This window comes from Anser brachyrhynchus (assembly GCF_964034855.1).
Source record: "Anser brachyrhynchus genome assembly, chromosome: 21".
In the NCBI taxonomy this organism is placed as follows: domain Eukaryota; kingdom Metazoa; phylum Chordata; class Aves; order Anseriformes; family Anatidae; genus Anser; species Anser brachyrhynchus.
The window spans coordinates 3,352,619-3,365,257 of NC_137714.1; the positions used below are offsets into that span (position 1 = coordinate 3,352,619).

The window sequence follows — 12,639 nt, forward strand, 5'->3', positions numbered from 1 at the left end:
GCTCTTCAGCAAGCAATAAGCATCAATAATCAATGTGTCTTGGCAGGTTGCATGGCCTAAGGCAGGAGCAATGTTGTTTGAGGTGATGGTCTGCAGATATAAGAAGCTAAGCTTTAGGCTGCAGTGATATCTGTCATTAGGCCAGCTGGTATAACTGGAAAAAAAGTGGAAAAGCTTTTGGGTTCACAACCCCTTCATCAAAGCTGACAGAGATTAGAAGTTAAACATGCGCTTGAGTGCTTCGCTGAATTAGGGACCTACATCAGTTCAAGGCCATTGCTCTTCAATTTCTCCCTTAATTTTTTTGCTATTTGCTCCCTTCTCCAGACACAGAACGTGCTAAAGAAGGGTCCTGCTGGAGGCAATATGTGGTTTTCTAAGAGTCTTTCTACTTTAAACCATAAAGCAACAATTTCCTCTGAATATAGCTGGCTGATTACTACCACAGAACTTCCAGTTCGTGGTGAACAGAAAGCTTGGGTAGCGTAAATTAAATGTGCTGGCTTATTTTAGTTTAACACAATTGCCACGACATCATTTAATATTTCATCGTTGAGTACTGCAGCATGCTTTTTATTTCAGTGGCAATTCTAAACCTTCCTGCTGACTTCACTTTTGCTTTTTTCCTACATGGTCTGTGACCACCATTTCACATTTAATACCTGAAACATGCCAGCTATGAAAAATGAGAGCAGGGAATACGTAAAGCCATGAACACATGCAAGGAATACAAGCATTGGGATGGGCTGTTAAACATGCAGAAGAAAGGACACAAAACAAGTGCCCCAGTCTCCATGTCTTCCTGCTGCTTGGGGCCCTGTATGAGATCTCTAGATGGTTTTCATAACCCTTCTTAGAGAAGAAAAAAAAAAAAAAAAAGGTAGAAGAGGTAGAAGTAGAGCCCAGGTTTTCACCACAGTGAAAGCTGCTATGGAAGTGAACAGATTATTTACTTCACTGGGATTTTTGCAAAGTGTTGATTGAATTAGGAGCCATTCCCAGGCTCATATTCACAACTGCCCCTGCCGTCACAGTTATTGAACCTTCCTCAACCAAGAAGACAAACTTAGGATCCTGTTTCTCCTGTAAGCTGAGCCTAGGACATTCTGAAACCTCCCTGGATGCATGCTCCTCACTGGAAAATTTCTTGCTTTGAATCTAAATCCAGACTCAGTTTTGCAGCTCACACCCATCTCCAACGACAGTGCACTGCTATCAAAGCTAATGAAGTAAAGTTAATACATTTTTCAGCCCTCAGTAAAAGCTTAGTTCGCCCAATTATCTTGTCTAATTACATTATACATTGACAGATGAATACATGACCCTCTGATATTTTAGTTTGCCACCTATAAATCCGCAGAAGAGACCCCATTCTTATTTAGCTCATTTGATTTGGATTTTCTTTAAGTTGCTCTAATGAACGATGTCTTTAAAAATTAACTGTTAAGGTGCTAAGCCAAATTTATTTTCCTTGTGTCAAAGGGTGGTAAGCTAGAAAAGTTCACCACCTAACTGCTCTATAGGAAACAAAGAGCAAAATATGTCCATTTATTCGATAACGAGCTGTTCATTGCTCTTGACACTACATACAACAAACAGCAGGGAAAAGGGAGGGGGGGGGTTGATTATGTTATGGATTATATTGATCTATTTGATTACATTATTGACTGTGTTCCCTGTTTGCTATATCCCCAGACAGTCAGAGGAGCATGGTATCATTATTAATATTCCCTCCTCTGGAAAATAAAGGCAGGATTTCCCTTGTGGTCAGTTCCCAGGTAAGTCCTGCTCAGCTCTCATGACCTTTCCTGCAGAGATCTGAGCAGTCAGCGATCTAAATGGGAAGCTGCCTGGCGAAACCCATGGCGCCAAGCGTGTACAACTTTCCCACCTGACGGTGTTTTGCTGCTCCAGCAGGTTTTAAAGCACCCCACTTATAAGCTGACAATATATAGATATCTAATAGCCAAAAACAGGTTGGAGTTTGCAAGCAGGATGATGTTGCTTTTAAGCTAATGGGATTTGTAGCTCGCACAGGTTAGGGACAAGGCAACCGCTGTGATGAAGAGACAGAAGAAGCCGCATTAGCCAATGCACTGCAGGGCTCTCCACATTACAGCACTGGATTAAAAATAATGCACTAGAAAACGCTGTTTTGCAGTAGATTGGATAGCCCAGCATTTCCTGGCATGTTGCTGGATCAAAGCCGAATTCCATAGCATTAATTATTCAAAAACCAACGAGATACACTTTGTCGGCTAAAGCAAAGAAAAATAATAATAAAATCAGCATCGTTACTCTGTGGAGAAGCAAAATGGATTTTGTGCAAATGATTAAATTCATTTGTGCAGTCAACCTGCACGTACGGTTCATCCAGATCTGCGAGGAACCGCGCCAGATTTATCAAACGTGAGAAAACGTGGAGCTCACACACGGTGCCATGTTAGACGTGGCCGACGGGCCGTACGTGGGTCTGTTTTTTTTGGTTTTCGCACCTTAGCCAGTTGGTAGGGCTCAGCCATAGAGGAAAAGCAGCCAGGCACACACATGTATATTGTTCTTCTCACATCTGAGAGACAAGAGCAAAATAAAACTACTTTTCTTTACCAAGGCTTAGTTAAGCCATAGCAAATGGCAGAATGGCTTTCCTGCTCTTCTCCAAAGTGCAAGCAAGGCCAGGGTACTGGGAAAAAAATAAAATACAAAAAAATAGTCTTTAGCTAAATCAGTTTGGGCCACTGGAGATCCTAGAAGGGAAAATCATGAAGCGCCCAGTGGGAGACCCAGGTAGGAGACCATTCCTTATTTCCCTGGGTATTTTGGGAGGTGCTCATAGTTTAGCGAAGCTCCATGGGTTGTAACTCACCCTGAATGTCACCCAGGTTTTGGCTTCAGGCACTTTGTTCCCCCACGTATTTTGGATTCGCTGTGAAACTCGCACTTGGAGCCCCGTCCACTTCCATCAACTTCACTCCGCTGCCCAAGACTGCCTTTGCTTGTCAGATTTTAATTGCTTTGTTAGAAGATAATTATGGCTCTTTCACCACTTTGGCTGCTCTCTGGGCTTTTTCGTTTCAGATTCAGCTCTCGGTTCAGCTCCTTACGAGAGGCTCTGAAACTCTCAAAAACTTTCCTGCCAGTTCCTCAACCTGGCTCATTCACAAGTACCTCCAGCTGTTCCCTGGTTTGGGGATTTGGTTTTAAAATGCATTGCTTAGATCTCTCATTTTTACAAAGAGCGCAGCACTGAGATTTCTATCCTAGGCATCGTAGTTAACCTCCTTTGCCTGAGGCGATGGAGAACTGTAATACCACCAAGTGCTTCGCAACCAGCCTGTGCCAGAAACACGACTGCCTTCTGGCTGCCCTCTTTTTTGTGACACCTACAGAGCGAGGCATTGTTTAAAACCCTTGTTATCGGCCTTGATGTACCCAGGAGGCTTCTTTGTCGTGCAGCTTTTTACTGAGCCATCCTTCTGCTCAGGGACTTTGTCATCTGCTCCCAGTTACCAGCGCTGTTTAGAAACCACAGAAAGTCAAGGGGCTGGACAAATGCAGCCTTTTTCAGTGCCTGCAATCTGTTCACCTTTAATAACTCGAGTCACTGTCTAATGATAACGAGCCCAAGCGTCCACCCATTTTCGAAGCTCATCCAAAGCTCCAGAGATCTGCCTTCACTTCAGAAGCCCTTCTCTCTTCCTTGCTGCCTTTTCTTCCAAGCTCACGTACAGCTTCTAACAAAACCTGCCTTCGCTGTGAGTTGCCTGTGTCAGCCTTCAAAGTCTGGACTTGGGTCTTCAACATCTGTACGTCTGTATGTAAATGCTAGCGTGAAAAAATGTTTCTATTAAAAAAACATGTATCTATACACCGTAACCATTCAGTCTCTTATCTCCAAAACGTCATCTCTTACAAATACTACAACCTTTTCAAAACTATTGACTTCAGATTTGCTCCAGCAACATGCCAGGAAACTCAACTATTTCTATATTGGAACCACATTTGACCACCAGTTCTATTTTCCCTTTGTTCTAAGCGACCACATCTTAAAATAGCCAGAAACAATCCCGTTAATACATTTGAGGCACTTACTTAGGCCGCAGGAGCTCTGCTTTCTCGGAAGAAGGCTGCTTGCTGCAGAGCATCCTTTGCAGAACTGAAAGCCACCGGACTTTTACACACCGGAACACAGGACGCAGCCAAGCAGATGGGTAACTGCAGCACCCAGCCAGTACTAACAGCAGAGAAACTCCAAAATGTTCAGTGCTGCCACCTCACTAACCAGAAACATGGCCTGAATGCCCCAAAATACAGTTCAGCAAAGTTATTTCCCTGTTTCGCTTTGTATTGATCCCAGAGTAATTGAAAACTGACGTTCGGGTCCTGGCCAGCGCTGGCTCCGTTTGCCATCCCTCGCAGAGCGTGCACGGCCGGAGGCAAGCCAGGCACGCAGCATCCTTATTTTCCCAGAAATTCCCCTCGCCGTGCGTGGCTCCTTTCCACCGTTCTGCCTCTTCCCCGTGGCAAAGGTTTTCTGGCTGTAACCTGTGACCAAGCCGCATGAACCATTGCTTTGCACCTCCATCAAGGGCACTCCTTCCCCGTGCAGGACAGCTTGCTGCTGAATTCTGCAGAACCCGCTCATCCTGCAGGAGCCAGGCTCCGCACCTCCCCTGCCCTCCCAAGTGCTGGCTGGGTCTCGCTCCCAGCACCCTGCCTGGGAAGACATCTGCTTCGCAGCCAGGGGAAGGCAGCTGGGATCGAGCAAGAGCTGCAGCCAGACGAGCTAAAGGATTTCTAGTTCAGCCTCTTGGCCTGGTGCTAACCCACGCGTTTGTTCTCAGCTGTTCGTTTTCCTACATTTTACATAGGAACGTATGTCTACAATTCTATTACTCTGCTCAAAGCCAAGGCCCTTTTGCCGGTTTATCGCTTACACAGCAGAACTATAGTGCACAAGCTCTCAGCATCTCCCCGTTGCCCACTGCATAGGACACATCACCTTCATGGCTGCCACACTGAACACACACAATTGCTCACTCCTGACAATTCCATTTTTATCGAGCTTTAACGCTGTCCGATGGGTCCTCCGCTCATTGAGAAGCAAGACACCATCAGGTCTTACTTCTTTTTGTCCTCTGCTTCTGCAATTAACCAAACTTGGTGGCCAAAGCCTGTGTTGTATACAAAGCACCTGCACCTCATCGAATAGGAAGCAGCAGTTTCCTAGCTGGAATGCCAGCACCTGCCTCTTGAAGCTCCGTAATCCCACTAATTGGCTCCTCCCCTCCATTTTGCCTCTAAACATATATTCTGAAGGGCGACAAGAAGTGCTGCCACCTGCTACCACTTCTTTGCGTGATTCCCAGTGGATTACTTCTACGTATTTATCCTGAGCAGAGAAGCTGTTCGCCCTCCAGGTTTATTCCCCACAAGTGCTGTGTAATGGGCTCTGTCCTTGCGGGAGGGACACGTGTAGGTCCTGGAGCTGCTGCCCGCACGGCCCCGCAGCTGCCGGCACACTGGGGACTTGAGAAGCCTTTAATTATCCCCCTTTCAGTGCATAAGGCAAACGCTGCCTCTGAGCACATAATATATTATTTTAGTAGGCTGCCGCGAGAGATCTCTTGGAAATATAACTTAATTCATGAGCTGAGATAGGTGTGTGCTATTTATATTATAACTTACAGCTTTCATAATGTTGGCCTGGTCCCCAGGATTTGGGAGCTGATCTGCAGTTTGTTTTCCGTGAGTGCTTGCAGACCCCGGGAGTGTCCGTGTCACTGGTTATGCAAGCAAAAAATGTATACACGTATTCTTCAGAAATTTCAAATACCTCATGGAAGCTTTTAAATGAAAAGGTGTGGACCCATCAGATGTGTCCATGGGGGAGGAAGAACAGAGAACAGAAAACAAACCTCATCAATCACAAAGTGGTTGGCTTTAAATAAAATTTCTGAGGGACTTATCGTCCCTTCATCACAGCTAAAGTCACACTTTATGTTACCCCAGCGCAGTACGCAGCTCTCAAGTTAGTTTCTTAACAGTAAATGCTGCTGGCAAAACAGCTACTGACAACTCTGGTACCAAAACGTGGACTGATGTTATCTGCAGGCACTGGCAGCCCTCACTGCTCCAGGCAATTGCTTTTGGGTGAATTTAGGTATTACCCTCTTACCTCCACACTGGATACCAGTAATATTTTAGCTATCACAGTGTCTTTCAAGGCAAAACAAGGAACTCACTAAGAGCCGTCAGCATGAGCATTTGGAAGGTTTCTCGGGCTACTGCCTCTTCAGCTTCTTCTCTGGGGCTCAGCCCCCAGCAAACTGCTCAGTAAGGTGCCTACCGGGGTCCTCCTCGGCAGGACGCGGCGTGGACTGGAGCAACCCGAGCAGGGCACGGAAAGCAGCAATGAAACTGCACCACTGAAAGACAAGGCAAGGCTCCTACCTAAACAGAAACAGACTTCTGCACAAGACAGAAACTTCATTTACGCACAAGAGAGATTCTCAGAAGTGTCACTGTCATAATTGCTCAAGTTGCCTCAAAAAATGCGGTTTGGCACCTGCAGAACCCTACCGCTCCTCAGCTCCTGAACGTCTTATCCAAATCGCTACTTTCCTCTCTGCCTCCAGGAGAACACAAAGTGCTTTCCAATACGGTAGCTGTTCCTACTAAAACCGGTCAGGAAATCACCCCTTCATGCATATTTAAGAACATCACGTCTGTGCATCTGCTGTAGATGTGAACCTTACTTTTTTTAAAAAAAAAATCCATTTAAAAAATAATCAGCATTTGCAAAACCTGTTTCCCCTCTAGAATGGACTCCCTAATAAACTCAAACCATTAAACGTCCCAAGCTAGTTTATCATCTCTTTTCCATGACCTTCATCTAACTTCAGCTTTCAGATCCAGAGTAGGAGTGAGTTATTTTGATTAATGATGATTACTTCTTTGTCAGACCAGTAAATCAACTAAAATAAGAAACTCATACCTTGAAAGATTTAAAGGAGTTGCTGCCAAGTATTTTTATAAGGTCTTTATTCACTCTCCATTGTGTGCATTACTCTCAAATGTGCCACAACAAAATCCCTTGCACTATCAATCCCCCTGCCCCCTTTTGCAAACATTGCATTTTTCCTGTGTTTTCAGCGGAGCGGCTACATTAATATAGCTGTAGGACTGGCTTCTTTTCTTGTTTGTGCAGAGTCATCACCTATCATATGAGTAATGTAAGCGCAGCAGTGAGATTTGGGTCTGCTAATAATTTTGGATTTGACAGCAAGGGTTGCATCAACAAGATGAGCGAGGAGAGCATAGTTATTCCATGCAACATTTCGCTGTAAACATTATTTTAAAACCCCTTTAATCCCTTTTTAAAAATCCCTTCTTCGGTTCTCATTTGAGCTGTGCACATATACAAAGCCTCTGTTGCAGTACCTGCTACCAAAGCCCGCTTGTTGTTCCAGCAGCACACAGCAATGTTTGGCCACCTGTGCTCTGTGCAGTGAGATCTCACTCCTCCCCTCCAGTCCAGACAAAAGATCCAGGTGTGTCTGGAGGGTTTGGCAAGGAACTGACCACGAGGCACTGCTGGCAGAGCAGGTCCACAGTTTGGCTGCAAGGACAGTGGCTACTGATTGCAACGAAGCTCTGAAGCCTTTGTTTCCAAGTTTAAACCAAGCAGTCAGGAGGAATTTGGCTTTTCCTGCAGCTTTTTCCCAGCTTTACTGGGACAGCAGCGTGGCAGAGAGTGAACCTGGCAAAAGAAAGCCTGGGGAAGTGAATGCCTACAGAGCAGCAATTACTTTGACTTAGGGCTCCTTCACCAAGGAGGAGAATTAGGAGAGGAAGATATCAGAGCACTTTCCAGATAGCCTTTTCACTCCAACTATTAATAAAGAAAGAGCTCTGATGAATCCTGCCCAGGGAGCGGAGAGCCTGGAGCTGGGGGGGTCTGGTCCAGCACACACCCAGCAGTGTCACAGCCGTGGCAGACGCAACCGGCGGAAAAATTATAATTACGCCTTCAATTCCATGCATTCAGATGAGTAACAGCATCACTGCCACTGCTTTTTTCCAGCAACTCAAGTGCATTATTCATAGGGGTTTTAACAAGTCTGTAATCATGGGAACTGCTTCCTTTATCATATTTTTAACCACACGGGAAGAATCTGAGGACCACTTCAGCTCCTGTTTCAGACCGGATGCCATTTGTGTGAATGCAACTTTGCACACCGAAAGAATTACTTTAGGAAGTCACAGAGAGGCTGAGTTTTGAAAATATTCCCCAGACTTGGCTTCTGTTTGAAGAATTTCATCTGGATGAGTTCAAAACAACTCTGAAGCTGCTTGCTTTGGAACTGCAGCCTTCACCAAAGATGCCAAGGCTGCTACACCTGCCCTGGGAAACGTCCCTCTGCTTCCAAAGGTCCCTTTTTGGTCTTTCAGCTTTCAAAGCTGTCACAGAGGGTAGCGATGGGGCACATCAGCAGCGATGTTCCTGCAGCACTGAGCAAGCTTTAACATCAAGATCTCCTGCCAGCTTCTTGGGAACAAGCCGAAACATCTCGGGTACACCTTTGATGCCCGTGGTTCCAGGGACGAGAGGTGTCACAGGTCGTTCCTTGCAGACAGCTGCGTTTGAGCACCGTGATGGGGACCACGGAGGTTTGCCAGGGATGGGAAAGGGGGTGGCAAGACGTGCTCAGAAGCACCTCTTGGAAAGGGGTTTCTGCCCGCTGCTCCCTAACAAGAGAAGTTTTCAGTAAAGCACCAACAACGCCGAGACCAGGATCTGTACCTTCAGCATGGCTTAAATAGAGCCAAGCATTCACTGCAGAGGAAGCTATGAATTTTGTGCCTTTTTTTTTTTCCTTTTTTAATCAGGCAGCTAGCAAAAAATAAAGCTACTGTGCTCTGTAAAAGCAATGTCAGATGAGAATGCTGTTTTCATGTAAAATCTTGGCGGTGTTTGCCAATATAAGACAAGCATCAGCCACAGATGTTAGTTAAGGACATCTTAATGTTGTGCTCACTGTGCATTCTGCAGCCTAATTACACTGCCTTCATTATTAATAATGTACAAACTGGGGAGTAATAGATTAGGACAGTTTTCGTTATTTTATTTGGGTCATTTGCAATGTAAGACTAAACCAGACAGCTAAAAAAGAAAAAGAAAAAAAGGAAAACGTAAATCCTTATATGAGCAAAGATTGTTAAAAACATGAAAAAGAGAGAAAAAGAGAAATAGAGAAACAGACCTTCTTCTTATTACCATTACACCAAAAATAATGGAGACTGACATCATTTGGAAGGGAAAAGGGAACAATTGGGGAATATTAAGTAAGACTCACATCATATGGTGATTCTGAATTCCTCTTTGGAGAAAGACCAAGCAAACAGAGGTGATGCATGCTCAGCCTCTGGCAGCCTGCAGCCAGAAAGGGAAGGTCACACTTGAAAGTACAGCAGAAGCTACCCTAAAGTCAGCTGGAGCAAAATTTCAAAGGGGGCAGCACTCCCTGGCTCAGGGGGGATGCATTCAGTTTGTACCTTTCTTTTCTTTTAAGCTGGAAAATTAAGAGATCTTGACTTCCCCCAGGCTACCTCTCTCTGTGTTTGTTCCTTTTACAAATGTGCTTGCTTCTAACTGTTAACGTAGCTGCTAGGCTATTATAAGAGTCCTAGAGCAAACGTCTTTTTAAACTATTGCAGGAAAGAATGGAGATTAGAAAGATATTTCAAAAAGAAAACCTTACTTTTTTGGCTTTCACATAGTACATATAATCTCTTTCCCTAAAGCCACTTCTGGGGAGATTTCTCATGCATAAACAAACATTAACCACTAATTCATAGGCAGGGAAAAAAGTATTATTTTAAGAAGAAACCAGAAAGACGGCCACCGGGCTCACATACGTCACCAGCCACTTGTACAGGACCCCCGTTACTTTTTGCAAATTAGGGAACGGCAGCAAGAAATCACGCTAAGTGCACCAACCACCAGCCTGCCTCCCCTTCCCCAGCCAAATCCTCCCAAATCAGAGACATACGAACAGCAAGACCACGACGAAAAACCAGGTGATGTGTCAGCACAAAGAGGCTCAGCACTCAGACCCCATCACTTGTTATTTTATCTTGCTCGATTGCTGCGTGGTCTTGCTTAAAGAAAGCACCTCCAGCAACCAGAAAGTGCTGCACGTACTCTCAGGTCAACGGGGATAAGTTTAAAGATGGTTTGCAACAGACCCCTTTTACAAGGGACAGTTAAATGCTTATGTTATTAGAGGAAAATTAAAAGGAATTAGGCTCTGGGCTGCTCTGGGAGTGCAGGACGGAGCCATCCAGCTCTTCTTCAGCATCTCCCCCCAGTGGCACCACCGCTCGCTTTCTGCAGCGCAGTCCATCCTCTGCAACCCAAACCATGGCTTCTGCTGTAAATTTGCCCCTTACCGAGCACCAACTTTCGTATTCGTTATTTTGCAAGGTCTTAACACGGTTGCTCTGCCCTCCCTCTCATGCCAGGTTTCAGTGGTGTCACCTTTCATAGCAGTAACAGTGTGTGTCCCAGCAAAGGACAGCCGATATCTCTGAAAGATCTGGTATCCTCTCTCTGGCAGCTCTTTATTTACCTGGGAAACATATTCAGAGCCTCCATTTTTAGAGGTGCTGCGTGCTTGAAATCTAATAAAAGTTTGAGCTGGGTGACTGAGCAGCAAATTATTGGATTTTCCATATGAGCCAGGCTCTGCACACCAGTGACGAGGTTAAGCAGAAAGAGCAGGTCACCAACTATCAACCTTCCAACAAAAGAGTTAATTAAATTCAAATATCAACAGAAAAAAAATAATAAATTACGCTTCGCTTATAACAAAAATTTTCATGTAACATTTAACTTGCAAAAAGAGTCAATGATTCCACTGACGTTAATATTAAACTAGGATGGTTTTGCTTTTAACTTAATCACCAAGCAACCAAGTAAGCAGGAGAAGGCAGGCTATTCAGCAGCAATCCCACAGACACGTCTGGGGCTGAATTCTGACACTGCACCATTAAAATCCATGGAGATTTTCCTGAGGCTCCCATGACAGGAGGATCAAGGATACGCACACTGACGTCCGATTCCACGTTAATTGGTCCCAACTCCACACACGGTTCTAGTCCTGCTCAAAGCCTTTTAATTCGGGGAAGAGTTGGGCAGAAACGATAGCAGCAATTAATTGCTAAGAGGTACCAAGGTGCATTACTTGATATTTATTATTAACAGCATCTTTTAAAACACTTTTCATCCTAAGGATCCCCAAGCTTTTACACACATTAATTAATGAAGAGTCTCACACTACCACTGTGAAGTTTGTGTTATTCCCAACTCAGGGATAAACGAGGACGATGGGAATGAAATTACACCCTCACATGTACACAACGAATAGCAGACACCTTTTCCCAACAGGGGAAACAGAAAAGTGGCAACGGGGTCTCACAACGAGCAAATCCAACGCCTTGCTCTGAAAACTGGAGAGCAGAGAAAATCAAGGGAGTCTGCCAAATCCTTGTGCAAGTGAAACGAGAGCTTACGTGTGCTGAGTGCTTTCTTCGCAGAGCAGCTTTGCCTAGGGCCTAGAAGGAGTTAAAGTATACGGGACTGCAACATCTGGACAAGATCTGCTGCCAGGGTTAACTTCCAGGGCTGTTTTGAATATTTTTGCCTCTTTCCAGTATCAATAGCAGGCCAACATTCTCTTCTAAAAACCAGCTCTTCTATCAGCATTTGCTTTCAGAAACAAAAGGGCTTTTGCTTGCAAAATTAGCTCGCTATCCAGCATCTGAGGCACAAGTCTGGAGAAGTAACTTCATCTTTCTCAAGCGAGAACTCAGAGCAACTGTTGATACATGGGGAAAGAATGCAAACGCTCAATCTCGCAGAGCCATTAAATATTTATTAGCCTTTCGGAGACGCAAATACAAGCGTAGGGCTTGGCTGGCTGCGTGCGCATCCCGGGTGGGCTCAGGCAGGCAGCGAGCTTGCGGCTTCGGCTCTGGGGGAACTGCTTCGGGACGGAGCTCGTGGGCATCCCGGTGCCTTATTACCACGGTGCAGCACCGGCAGAGCTGCCTTTGGGGGCAAGCAGGGGCTGCCTGCTCGCAGAAGCAGAGCCCAGGCAAAAGCTATCAGAGGGAGCAGGCACGATGCAGCCGGGCGAGCCCCCTGAATCTGGGGGGAGCCCAGCTCCCAGGGGAACGCCCATCTCACCTCCTGGTTGCACGGGGCACAGCAGAACCACCTCAGCAGGGATGCTAGCAGCACGCCGTGCAGCCCGAGTGTCTGCAACCTGCACCAGCTCCATCCATGCCCATCTTGAGGCAGATAAGAATGACGACACCTTATCGCCACGGGCTGTCCCCCTCTTATCTCTGCCTTCCTACAGGCTTCTCGCACCCGACTACCGAGTGGTGTTTGGAGAGAATAAAACACGCTTTCTGCGAGTTTTCATTTCCTTGACTCATTCAGAAAACAGAGCGGGGGACAGAAAGCTAGGCGGGATTTTCTGTTCCATTTGTTTGCTCCACAATTGGTGTTTTCTTTGCTTATTAGCTGGAAATCTGCATTGCTGATAAACCGCTGCGATAGCAGATACA

At 45.6% G+C, this 12,639-nt stretch overlaps 1 protein-coding gene across 2 annotated transcripts in view; it reads right to left on the minus strand.

The window, feature by feature from the left end:
* Positions 1–12,639, minus strand: part of KAZN (kazrin, periplakin interacting protein) — a 185,230-nt gene that overhangs the window by 112,734 nt on the left and 59,857 nt on the right. The window lies entirely within an intron of this gene.